At 38.5% G+C, this 12208-nt stretch overlaps 1 long non-coding RNA gene across 1 annotated transcript in view; it reads left to right on the top strand.

Moving 5' to 3' along the window:
• LOC310749447 overlaps window positions 1-12208 on the top strand; it is an 89859-nt gene that overhangs the window by 74975 nt on the left and 2676 nt on the right. Inside the window, exon 3 of the long non-coding RNA XR_014541632.1 lies at window positions 11516-11764. This is a non-coding gene — a long non-coding RNA (uncharacterized lncRNA). The remainder of the gene's footprint in view (window positions 1-11515; window positions 11765-12208) is intronic.

Raw genomic sequence — 12208 nt, 5'->3', positions numbered from 1 at the left:
GTAAGCCTTTGTAATCATGCTTCTTTGAAATTATTTCTTCAAAGGGTGCAAGAGATCTAATAAACTCTTTTTTTCAGACCTTGTAGGAGGCCTCATACATTGTACTTTTGTTGCCACTGCATAAGCCTTATGTGTTTTACAGACAATAAAAGAGATCACTGAATATTAATTTCTTTAACAGCTGGACCCTGCACTTTGACTGTGAAACAGGTCCCCTTGCGATATTCATCTGTGTCCTCCTTCTTCATCTTTTGAAACCACTTGAAAAAACTTGTTATTCTTTCAATACTTGTTGAAGACCTACTGGTGGTTACTCTTGGTGTATAATTCTCATTGTGACTATTATTTTCTTTGCTCATCTTGTTATCCGTGGTCCTCGCTCAGACAGGTTCTGAAATTCCAAGCATCTTTCTATAAGGTGGCATAAATGATTGGTTAGGAAGGATAGAAATTTCCTGGCTCTGTGGTATCCCTTTCAAATGACACCTTATTGCATTTTATGGTAGAAGAGCATGTCAAATTTCGATTATTGCAATGTGTTGTATGTGAGACTTGAAGGTAGTTTGGCAACTATAGTTAATACTATATGGCAGCTACAGTGCTAACAGGCCCAGACATATGAAACACATCTGGGTTTTTAAAAAGCTACACTCTCCCCAGTCTACTTCTGAACCCAATAAATATACTGGTGTTAACTGTTACAGTTTAGGACTAGGTTACCTGGTAGGACTATTTTCTCCTACATGAGTCTATCTCCAGAACTTAGGCCAGTTTAACTTTTAATTTGTCATGCCCCCTCTTTGGAACTATTTTCTGAGGGAAACCTACCTGGAGCCATACAGTTAAAGACTTTCAATATTTGCTGAGGCTTTTTAGTTTCTGTGTTTTTAACTGGTATTTGTAGCAAAGATGCCAGTGAAGTGCTCAGAATTGAACTTCTCAATTCGCAAAAGACCACCTCAAAGGAAATACAAGCTTTTCAGTCTCTCATTTTATTCTCTGGCTCATTCAAATCCAACAGTACAAGAAGTGCTGGCTTATCTTCACCTCCAGGAGGGTCTTATCACCAAAGCACCAGTAGGTGTGTTCTCTCTCTCTCTCTCTCTCTCTCACACACACACACACACACACTTAAAAAACAGAAGTTCCAGATTTTTGTGTTGAAAGTGAACTCAGAAGTGAGCTGAGATGAATTTCCCTAGAAGGTTCTCATCTGAAAACTGAACATTCCACAGGTCATCGTGCCATTTTGTTTGTAATTTAAAATACATTTTTATATTTAAAAAACGGTTTAACCATTGCATTTGACTAAGCCATGCTCAGAGCAGATCCACTGAAAGCAATAGAGTCAACAAATCCATTTATTTCAGTAGGTCTGCTCAGAGAATGACTTAGCTGAATACACTCCATACAGGGAATTCTCTATGCAGAAACCAGTATCATTTTTAATAGCCTCATCTAGTTTCTACTGAGAGGCAGTTGACTACCCAAGTTTGCTATTAGTGAGAATGATAGCCTTTCATAGAGACATTTAGATAATGCATTCTGAACTTTGTCAGGAATGTGCAGATTAATATATCAATTTCATTCAAATTAGCAAGTCTACTAGTTACATATACCCATTGAGTAAATGAGTGTTGGGACTGTGCAGGTGTTAATTGCATTTGTTTTATTCTCAGCTGTAAACTAAGTTTTCAATATTTCAAGGAGTTTCTGCCTATAGAGATTGCTAGTAAGAGGATTTTAAAACTTGAGTGGCCTATCCAGTTGTTCTGACTGATCCCAAGATATTTATAGGTAGAATTACTATGAAGTGTATATGACATATTAGTGGTTACCAGGTGCTGCTGATTTGCAGGATCTTTACTTTTGTCTTTAATTATATGAAGACTTTTACATTTTTCAAGTGAAATGACATTTTTATATGTTCTCTGAATTTTTTTGTGGCTGTTATGAGGCTGATGAGTCTACTTGGAGATTCAGCGAATAATTTTATGTTATCCATATAAAAAGGGTGTATAATTCTAGCTCTTTTCTGCCTTTTCTAATCAGTCAGTACTCAGAGCCAGATACTTTTAGCAGAGCTAAGTGTGATGCAAGAGCCAGACAGAACTATACTGGGAGTTCCCCCGAGAAATGCCCATTTAAATCTGAATACTAGGAGAAGGGAGATAACTGTTAGAAGGTGTCTGCTTTGCATGCAGAACATCCCAGGTTCCATCCCTGGCATGTCTAGGTAGGGATAGGAATGTCTCCTGCCTTAAACCCTGGAGATCTACAGCCAATCAGAAAAGACAGAATTCCCTGCCCATCGGCCTTGCTGGCTGGGGCTGATGGGAACTGGAGTACAACCATAACTGGAGAACACCACCTTGGCTACCCCTGGACATACCCCTGGACCATTGATCTGACTCAGTATTAGGTAGCTTCCTAGGTTCCTATTATCTATCTCCATGTTGTCCACGTCTATATTAATTAACCTGCAGCACTATAACAGTAGGATTCAATTTATACATCTTAGTGCTTGAAGCAGCCAGAAGTGTAACACAGCACCAAAGGCCTTGAGCAATCAGTGTAAACTGCAGACAGATTATATGTTTGGGAGTGGATTCTTGATCATTGTTTATACCGTGAAACAATTAATCCACATTATGCACCACCCTCTGGTGGTAAAGGAAAGGATTTCTCCCCCCACTCTTCCTATTTAGTAGGCTTCTCACAAGGTCATATCTAACCAGTTATCTTAAATAAATTAAAAAGACAGCTTTCATTTAGCAGTGACAATGTTGTTATTGTTAAGTTTCCCCCCTGTTGCCTATGGATTGTCTCACTTCGTGAGTTATGTGAAATGATATGCTAAGTTTTCTGAACAGTACATGTTCTGTATATTTTTAAAAAAATACAAATATGCAAGGTGATGCTTGGTTTAGTTCTTGCTGATAGTAAAATGTTGAGCATTTTACATCCAATTTATTTATTTATTTGACTGGCTCATCTTAAGGTCATGTTCATTCTTGTTGGCATTTGTGCTGGTGTGAGAAAGGTGGTAAAAAAAACCCCTGAGGTCAGCCTCCAAGGCCTTCATGTGAAATTTCATTTTCTGTCTCTCCACCATTTTAAGTTAATTTCACACATCTACACATCTAGTGCAAATATCTGTACAGAGGAGGCCTTCATGCATGTAGTATACCCAAATGTGTCCATGAAACCTCAAAATCTGCATGGCTGGATATCCAGGTCACACTGAACTTGGATGAACAAAGATGTATGTGTTAAGGATACTCACCTCATAGATATCTGTGGACCGACGCTAGTAGGGTGGATTTTCCAAGCATTTGATGTGAGAGTGGAGCTACACAGTGCATCCCCATTCCCCCACATGCATGTTGATTTTGCATGTGAAAAATGCTTGGAATATACAGAGAACCAATGCACATGCATAGTATTCTAAAGGTTTTTAGGAGCCAATCATGTGCAGGGCCAAAGTTTTCCTTCTTTAGTATGAATCTAGGGAATCACCCTTTTATCATTAAGATGCCTCTAGGCATTCATCAGTGGCTGATCTAATCTTCACATTGCTCTACAGTTCTGACTGACAAAGAGCAAATCTACACCATACATTTTAATGCCATTCAACACACATTTAAAGCACCTAGCTTCCCCCCAAAGAATCCTGGGAATTGTAATTTGTGAAAGGTAGCTGTGTGAGGGTGAAATGACAGTTCCTAGGGTTCTTTGGGGATAGACATGTGCTTTAAATGCATGTTGAATGGGATTAAAATGTATCTAGCCATTTTTAATCACAGCACTGCCCAGTTGGTACTTAAGGGAATTTTTCACACACACACCCCAGGCCAATAGCAAGTGTGGTGGATTTTCATTTAGTATTACACATGGTTTGGCCATTAGGCTTAAACCCAAAGACTACAGCGAATGTGTGGACATCACTGGAACTCTTGCGACAACCAGTTTTGCTTAGCTGTTGGGGAACGTTGAGCTTTACCTTACACCTGTCTGTTCCAAAGGAATTGACTCAATAAATGTATTATCAGATTTCACTGTCTCTCTTTGCTCCTTTTGTTCCTCAGGCTATAGACAATGTGTAATATCGATCTCTGTACTTATGGCATCTAAAAATAGTCATGTGTAGGCTATTTCCTTTGGCAACACAGCTGCCCGCTACAAGCATCCTATTGCTGAAATGACCATTTATTTTTAGTTTTCATTCTTGTTTCAATCTTCAGAGTTGTTGGAGGCCAATTTTCTTTCTATTGTAATTTCCCCTTCCTTTTTTGCCCTGTTTCTTCCCTTCTGTCAGTCACAAGTCTTTTTTAAAGTTTAAAATACAGTGACTTGACTTTAAATAAAAAAAATCTATCAACTGACATTTCCATGTCCATGCACATCAATTTTATTTGGGCTTCAGTTTGAGAGTAGTGTCTTGTGTTCACTGTCAGCACCTCTCAGAAGATAGTTTTGTACTTAAGTTATGGTATCTGAAAACAAAAACACATATACATTGTGCAAGTTATGATTTACAGCATAGTTGAAGCATATCTTCCCCTTTACCTTCTGTGGCAGCTTCATTAGCTGTTGTATAGTTGTCATATGGGGTATAGTTTGGAGAAAATTGGGGGAGTTGGAGTTTGGGGTTGTGATTTAATCAAGAGTATGCCTAGTTTTCTTCCATAATGTGCATATATTTTGTTCTCAGATATCACAAACAAAAAACGAAATGTCTCCTTACCTTTGACTTTCAAATACATACACTGTCACATTTACCTCAGCTATTTGTTCGCATCAGGGCCTGAATTAAGGATGTCCTTGACATGCTGTTGCACAGCACTGCTGCCATTTGGCAGGTCCAATGCTGTTGCTGATCAACTCTGTCTTCCTGCGAAAATGCCCCCAGCCCCCTGCCCCATTCTTCAGTTTTACCCAGCAGTACCAGCATGGAAGTTAGCAATTACCATTTTTTTATTTTCCCACAAAGCACTGCCACATACAGCTTGACTGCATTATGTGCTGTGAAAGTGCTTCTTTAAATGCCTTAGCAATTTGCCCCCATCGCTTAAATTAACGCCGACTTTGGTTTCATCGTGCCATGCCCTTAGTAATGGTTTCCCTCTCTTTTGTTCCCCACAATAATGTGTATAGTGAGATTGATGAATTTTTAAACACACTTTGAGCTAACATTAAGAAGAGAGTATCTGACTCCAAAATGGCGGGTCTTGTTGATCGACACTCAGTTTTGTGTATTAATGACATAGAAGAGGTGCTTCAAGTTTCCCTTGGCACTCTCTTTTATTATTACTCAGCAAGCCTTCTTAACAGGGGAGCCATTTTGTCTGTTGTGGTTAGTAACATTATTTCACTCTTCTTACTAAGTGGACTGGATGCCCTTTTTACTGACATCTGGAAAGATATCAGATGCCAGTGAAGATGCATTACCAACATACTCCAAGAGAATCTTTGAGCAGAAAACTTTCTTAGCAGAGGAAGAGAGTTGTAGGAAAGCTTTAAAAAAAATCAATCAGGGATGTCCACCATTTCAGGGTTAAAAAACTCAGGGCTCCTTGCATTTCCTACACTTATTTTAAGGATGGACATTCTAGTCTTCTGTCAATGGCCTATGGATTGAGAATGTATTTTAACGCTGAAAACATAGCAAGACAAAATAGACTTTTTATAAAGTTTTCTTTGTGCATTTTCCTATATTAATGTTTAGTGGACTGAACATCCTCTGAAATGAATACATGCATGCAAATACTGCTTGCACCACCAACTGGAAGGGTTTCATAACTATGAAGCATATATATTTGGGAATAGCCCAGATACTGCATTCAAAACCTAAAGATTGATACTGCATGTTAAACTATAATTTCTATGGACAGTATCCTGCTAAATAAGTGCCTGAGCAGAATGACTTTTGCTTGTGCATCTCATCCACCTGTTTGTGTATTTCATCATCCACAAATCTGCTCCAGAGGGTTGGGGGGGGGTCCCCATTTAAGGAATCATGCATGGGAAAGAAGAGAGGAAAGTCCTGATGTGCAAGAGGAAGTTGTTCAACTTTTGATACCATTTTTTATATCCTAGAATCACAGACATAGAGGAGACAAACTCCTGGTAGATCTCTGTTAGGGAATTGCTCTGTGAATCAATTCAGAACCAATCAATTAAAAGTTGTCTCATTAACTATGCAATATCAGTGACATTTCAGAGAGCTTTCCCCAAGATTGCAGCAATATATAATCATGCAAATGCTTATAACTGTAGTGCCAATAAACTTTATTCAGAATTCCCCTGCTCAAGCATCTTGTGAATCAGACTAAAGCATTCCAGTAAATCATGCTACAATAATAATAATATGATGATGATGATGATGAATATTTTCCTGCTTGCAAACTTAAGAGGGAAGAAATCTATGAAGAAAGTTATATTTGATACAATTAGCAAAACCCACTGAGCCTAGAACATGGAGTTTTGTTGTTGTTATTGTGGTTTTTGTCATAAATGAGACTAGGTGACTGCTGCTGAGCGATTAATTTGCTGGGCAATGATTAAAGTATTTTATATTTCTGTCTCCCTGGCCATATGCAAGCACATCTGTAAGAAAGTAATAGCAGGTGTTTTGTTTTTTATGGCTTCCTTCTGTTTGTTTTTGACAAGTCCATTTGTTATTGTAAAAGAAAATGAATAATCTCGGTGCACATTTTATTGGAATGGAGTACCTTGTCTATTTAATATCATTAGTATTCTCCCTGCACTTATATGGACATTGCATTGCTGGAAACGTTTAGCTGCTGAGAATAAAAGTTGACTTGATCCACAGAAGATGAAACATATTAGCTGTGTTTCCCACCATGTTATAATTCTTCATACAGCCTGCTTTAAGTCCTGTCTTCCCATTTATTTAATTTCTGATTTTGCCATGCTACCTTTCAATCATATCATTTCTCAAAGCAGTCGAAATAAATAACAAAAATTAAAAATTGCCCAGTAGCACCTTAGAGACCAGCTAAGTTTGTTCTGGGTATAAGCTTTCGTGTGCATGCACACTTCTTCAGATACCTGAAGTGTTACCTTTTCGCATGCACACGAAAGCTTATACCCAGAACAAATTTAGTTGGTCCTAAGGTGCTACTGGACAATTTTTAAAATTTAAAATTTATTTTGACTGCATCAGACCAACATGGCTACCTACCTGAATCTCCTTCTCAAAGCAGTATTTGACCTCTACCACATGCTTTGCGTGGTATGAGAATTGATATTTTGCAAAGTCATTTGGTAGCCTTTACACAACATTTAGTCTGACCTCAGAGTATGCATAGCCTCTCAGGTAGCCTGCTAGGTGTATGTTGACTCTTGGGTTAGATGTTATGTCTCAGAATACGCAGAAGTTTAATGAGGAATTGTGCTAGTCTTCAGCTTCTCTATAGTACCCATTTCAACACGAAGCCATTATATTTTATAGCATGGTTCATCAGGTAAATCGTCCCCATTATATCGGAAATCTTCATATGCCTGGTTCCACGTAGGCTCTTCAGGTAACAGGAAGTGGAAATCCATGTAGGCAGCTCTACAACTGCCACACAGAAGAAATAGTAAGTGGAAGCTGTTTTAAACAGCTTCCAAGCCTTCCAAGCAGAACTTGTAATATGTCTGCCCACACTAAGTCAGGGAATTAAGTAGATTAATATTTGATGCTTCTTCTATATGCCAAATTGTTTGATTGTTTGCCTCTGGCTTCTCAGAAACTTTGGCCAAACCACAAAGTCTTTCTTTGAACCATTTTTGATTTAGCATAATTCAAAGGAGAATGAGCAGTGGGTTGAGAAATGGGTAGTGATTACTGCTTCAGTGAAAGTGTTACCTAACACACACACCCCACACAACAACTCATTGCTATATCTAAACTATGAATTCCTAGCACATCTCACAAGGTAAAATGTGTTCAGTGATATTGACCAATGTCTTGAACAATGTGGGGAAAGTCCTTTCACAGAATTTTAAAAACACACATCAATGGGTAATATCCAATGTTAGTTGTAGTCAGAGTAGGCCAATGAAAATAATGAACTTAAGTAAGTAACTTGAAATAAAACCTGTATATTAATAGATTACTCATCTTCATTGACAAGTACTTTCGGTGGAAATCAAGGTGTAAGAAGTCAAAGATTTACTGCTTTTTGATATATTGTGGAACAGTCGTTACTCTTAATTTAACATTTGAGTTTACCATATATTTGTCCCAGTGTTCAAAACACTGAACATAATGAGTTGACCTTTAAAAAAAAACAAAAATAAAAATAATATTGCTGAAAATTCAATAAAAAATCATGAATATATTGCCTTTGCCTACAACTCATCACCATTGATTTGGTGGTGATTTAGATATGAATTTTGGCAATTCTTGTACATTAAAATGCTGTTAAAACCTTAATTTTGCTCCTTTTACACTTAATGGAGGAACAGTTCTACTTTTATCATTCTGTCTTGCTTAATCAGTTACAAGATAACCAATCATGGTCTTCATCAGCTTGGACAGTATCACTGGCAAATATTGCTTTGATGATACTACTTACCTGTTGGCAACCAACAATTTGGTTTGAACCTTCTTTAAGCTGAATGGTCAACCAGTAGCTGAGATGCCACTGGTGATTTATATTTCTACAGGCAATTTCCATTTAATTTTAAATAGTGTATTAGAAGTAAAACTCTCCAGAGGAAAACAGACTTGGTAGATCCAATTATCTATTATCATGCTCAGACAGACTAAGTGTGATGTACCTCTCATTGGAAAAGGATTTGGATTGGCAATAGGAGTCAATGAAACAAATTAAGCTCCAGTTCCTTATTTGTATTTGAAGGTCAGTTTTCCTGTAACAAAATCTTGATGCTGAGCAAAATTGGCTATAACCTGAAGAGCCACTTTAGGCACAGTCAATGAGTTATTCATATTCAGCTGGACTTCTGATTTTTCTGTTTTAAGTATATTTTTGCAAACCAGTTTGTAGATGTAGGTCTAACCTTCGACAATATGCAGAGGAATGGGCATTGTTGTGAAGGAGTGACCGTATTCTCTTGTAGGTTATAAGATCTCAAGACATGACTAAGTTCATTTTCTTGCCTGCATTCAATTCAGAGCTGCAGCCAAAAGAGTATGCATTATGGTGGACTGAGCTATGTAAAATTCAAAGCTAAGGGAAAGAAAGCAGCCCAGTGAGGCCTGAAGATGCTCACTGACCATGGAATGTTGATGTACTGTTGGGATGAAATGGAAAACTGGTTGGAAAGTGAACAGAATTAGGAACTGTGAAGGAAGACATGGCTGACAGAAGCACATCACACTGTGACATTTTGTTGTAGGTCCCTCCCAAACCTCAACTTATGAGCTCTCTAAACGCAATAATTAGAAAACCTAAGAGTGGCACTTACAATGGTAGCAGCTGCATCAGAACAAAGGCTAGTGTGCAGGAAGAACCTTTTCTGTTGTTGTTGCTCACATTTCCTCTGTAAAAAATCCCTGGACTCTATTTTTATTCTCTCATTTTCCACTTCATCATGGATATGACATAGGGTTAAGGTTATGATGCAGAACTGGGTGATAGCTGGCAGCTTGTTTCTTGTCGAATCCTGGCACCTTCATTAGGATAAGAGAATGCTGGGAACCAACAATGAACAGCAAACAACCACCTTCAGCTTGTCTGTGTTACTTATAGTCCACATGAATCCAGGTATTTGGAGTAGTTAAGGAAACAATTTAGAAGGACTAAAATAAAATCCCCTTAATGACTTTTGTCCCAGGAGAATGGCAGCCATGCATTCACTGGAGTAACAGAAGGTTGACTCATCTTAAAGTAATGAGCAAGCCACAGGAAGAAAGCCAGCCATGTGGCTGGCAGAGCCTGCTGGAGGCAGGGATTCTATAGCTCATTTATGCTTCAGCAGGGAGAATTTTCTGACAGCAGATTATTTATTCTTACAGAATATACACTTTCCCTGTGTTTTGAGGCCAACAACTGCTGAGGAAATTAAAAAGGCAAACCAGGAGGAAACTTGCAGGGCACGCACTGTTGTTTTGAAGACTGAAACAGGGTAGTGTGGAGGACCTGCAGCCATTTGGTGTGTGCGCCCCCCCCCCACACCTCAAATTAATTCCTCTCTGATTTTGGAGAAATCATTGAGGACTTGGAATGGAAGGATCTATAAATTTTAGTTCCCTCAGTTTCACATTTTTCCAATCTTAAATTTGGTTCTTTGCATTTTGAAGCAATTTGTGATTTATTTATTTTTAAATTCTCACAAAAAATCATCAGGATTTTAGTATGAATTTCTCTGAATAAACACATTTTTTCAAGCACTTTCCAGTATTATATTGCATCTCTGTGTGCTATTTTCACAAATCTATTCATTTTTATGCATGCTTTCCAACAATACATCAGAACTACATTGCAAAATTCAGATATGTGTGAATTTCAAAGGATAGCTGTGTTTCTATTTGCATATTATTTTTGGAAAGTGCAAATTTGATAGATTAGGCTTTAAATGTGTACTGAATTGAATTTCTCCTCCATCCCTAGAGAGGACTTGCAGAGATGAAACAGAATCAATACACAATTGGGACTGCTATCATCCATCTGTGAACTAGTACGATAATAAATTAATAATAATAAATTTTTATTTATACCCCACCCTTCCTGATTCAGAAAACCAGGCTCAGGGTGGCTAACAACAAATTTAAAACACTTAATTGTAACACAACATAGAAGCAGCATAAAATGCAGTATAAAAACATGAATAACAATAAAATTCAAAGTTCAAAAATCAATTTGTGGGAAATCCATCCAATGAACATTAGATAGTCACCAGGGCTAGCTGGCTGAATTAGTCCTACTTGGGCCAGCGAGGAGGCCAGGGGAGAATTAGCTGTGGGGTCCCAGAGTGGGTAATCTTCATAAAAGGGAAGGGGGAGGGAAGAGAAGGGAAGGGAAATAAAAGATCAGGCTGAATTCAAATTAAACGCCAGGTGGAATAGCTCTGTCTTACAGTCCTGGCGAAAGGAGGTTAAATCCTGTAGGGCCCTAGTCTCATGGGACAGAGCATTCCACCAGGTCGGAGCCATCACTGAAAAGGCCCTGGCCCTGGTGCAGGATAGTCTGACTTCCTTAGGGCCCAGGACCTCTAAACTATGGTTATTCTTGGAACTCAAGGTCCTCTGCGGGGCATACCAGGAGAGGTGGTCTCGTAAATATGAGGGCCCTAAGCCCCAAAGGGCTTTAAAGGTCAAAACCAGCATCTAACAACAACAATATTGAAAAACAAAAACAAACAAACAAGCAAACAAACAAAAACCCCTTAAAATGTAACCCTTACAATGGTAAAATGTAAAGGCCATGTTTCAAATATTATTTTGAACTTCAATTCTCATTTTTGGGTAGCCAGATCTGGTTTCAGATATATCCTATGTAAAATATGTTGATGATCTCTTATGTCTTATTTTTCTGTCCAGTCAATAGGAAATCTTAATGTATTTCTAGTCGTCCCCATTCTGGTGCTCTTCAGATGTTTTAAACTACAAATCCCATCAACCTCAGCCAGTACAGCTGATGTATCCCATCTCAGCCCTGCTTAACTGCTTCGTAAGTGATCAAGACTGGACACTGGTTTTCTTCGGCTGTGCATACAGTACCATGGCTAAAGAAGAATCCCCAGTGTTCAAAAGCTTCCAAGAAAACATGTAACTCCCATTATTCTGGAGGTATGCTCTTTGCACAGTTTTAGCCATCACATATTCAGGTGAACATCAGTGTGCACCAATAGGAACTTTTTTTCCAAGGGTGGATACTTTTTGCAAGTGTGGCAGCAGGAAAAGGTTAAACCTCCCCTCTCTGCATGCTGCCTTCTTGATGAACATTGTCCCACCCTTCATTAAATCAAGAGGGGGATAATGAACTGAACTGATTGAAAGCAATGCAATTAGCATCCTGTGTAGTTAGGCCCTCAAACACACCTTTAAAAAAAATCACTTGGTTTGCTTGAACAGAATTTGTCATGTTTTCTCCATGTTCTCCCCATGCTAACCCCCAACCCACCCCCCAAAATACATTTTGCAATAGCAGGGATGTTGACAGGAAGCAACATAAACATCTCTGCTGGGATGGCAAACCCCACAGTCTCTGGCTGTTTGCAGAGGTGATATCTG

Source organism: Podarcis filfolensis (assembly GCF_964270895.1).
Source record: "Podarcis filfolensis genome assembly, chromosome: 1".
Lineage (NCBI taxonomy): Eukaryota > Metazoa > Chordata > Lepidosauria > Squamata > Lacertidae > Podarcis > Podarcis filfolensis.
The sequence above is the reverse complement of the archived record's forward strand: the minus strand, read 5'-3'. Positions and strand labels throughout refer to the sequence as shown.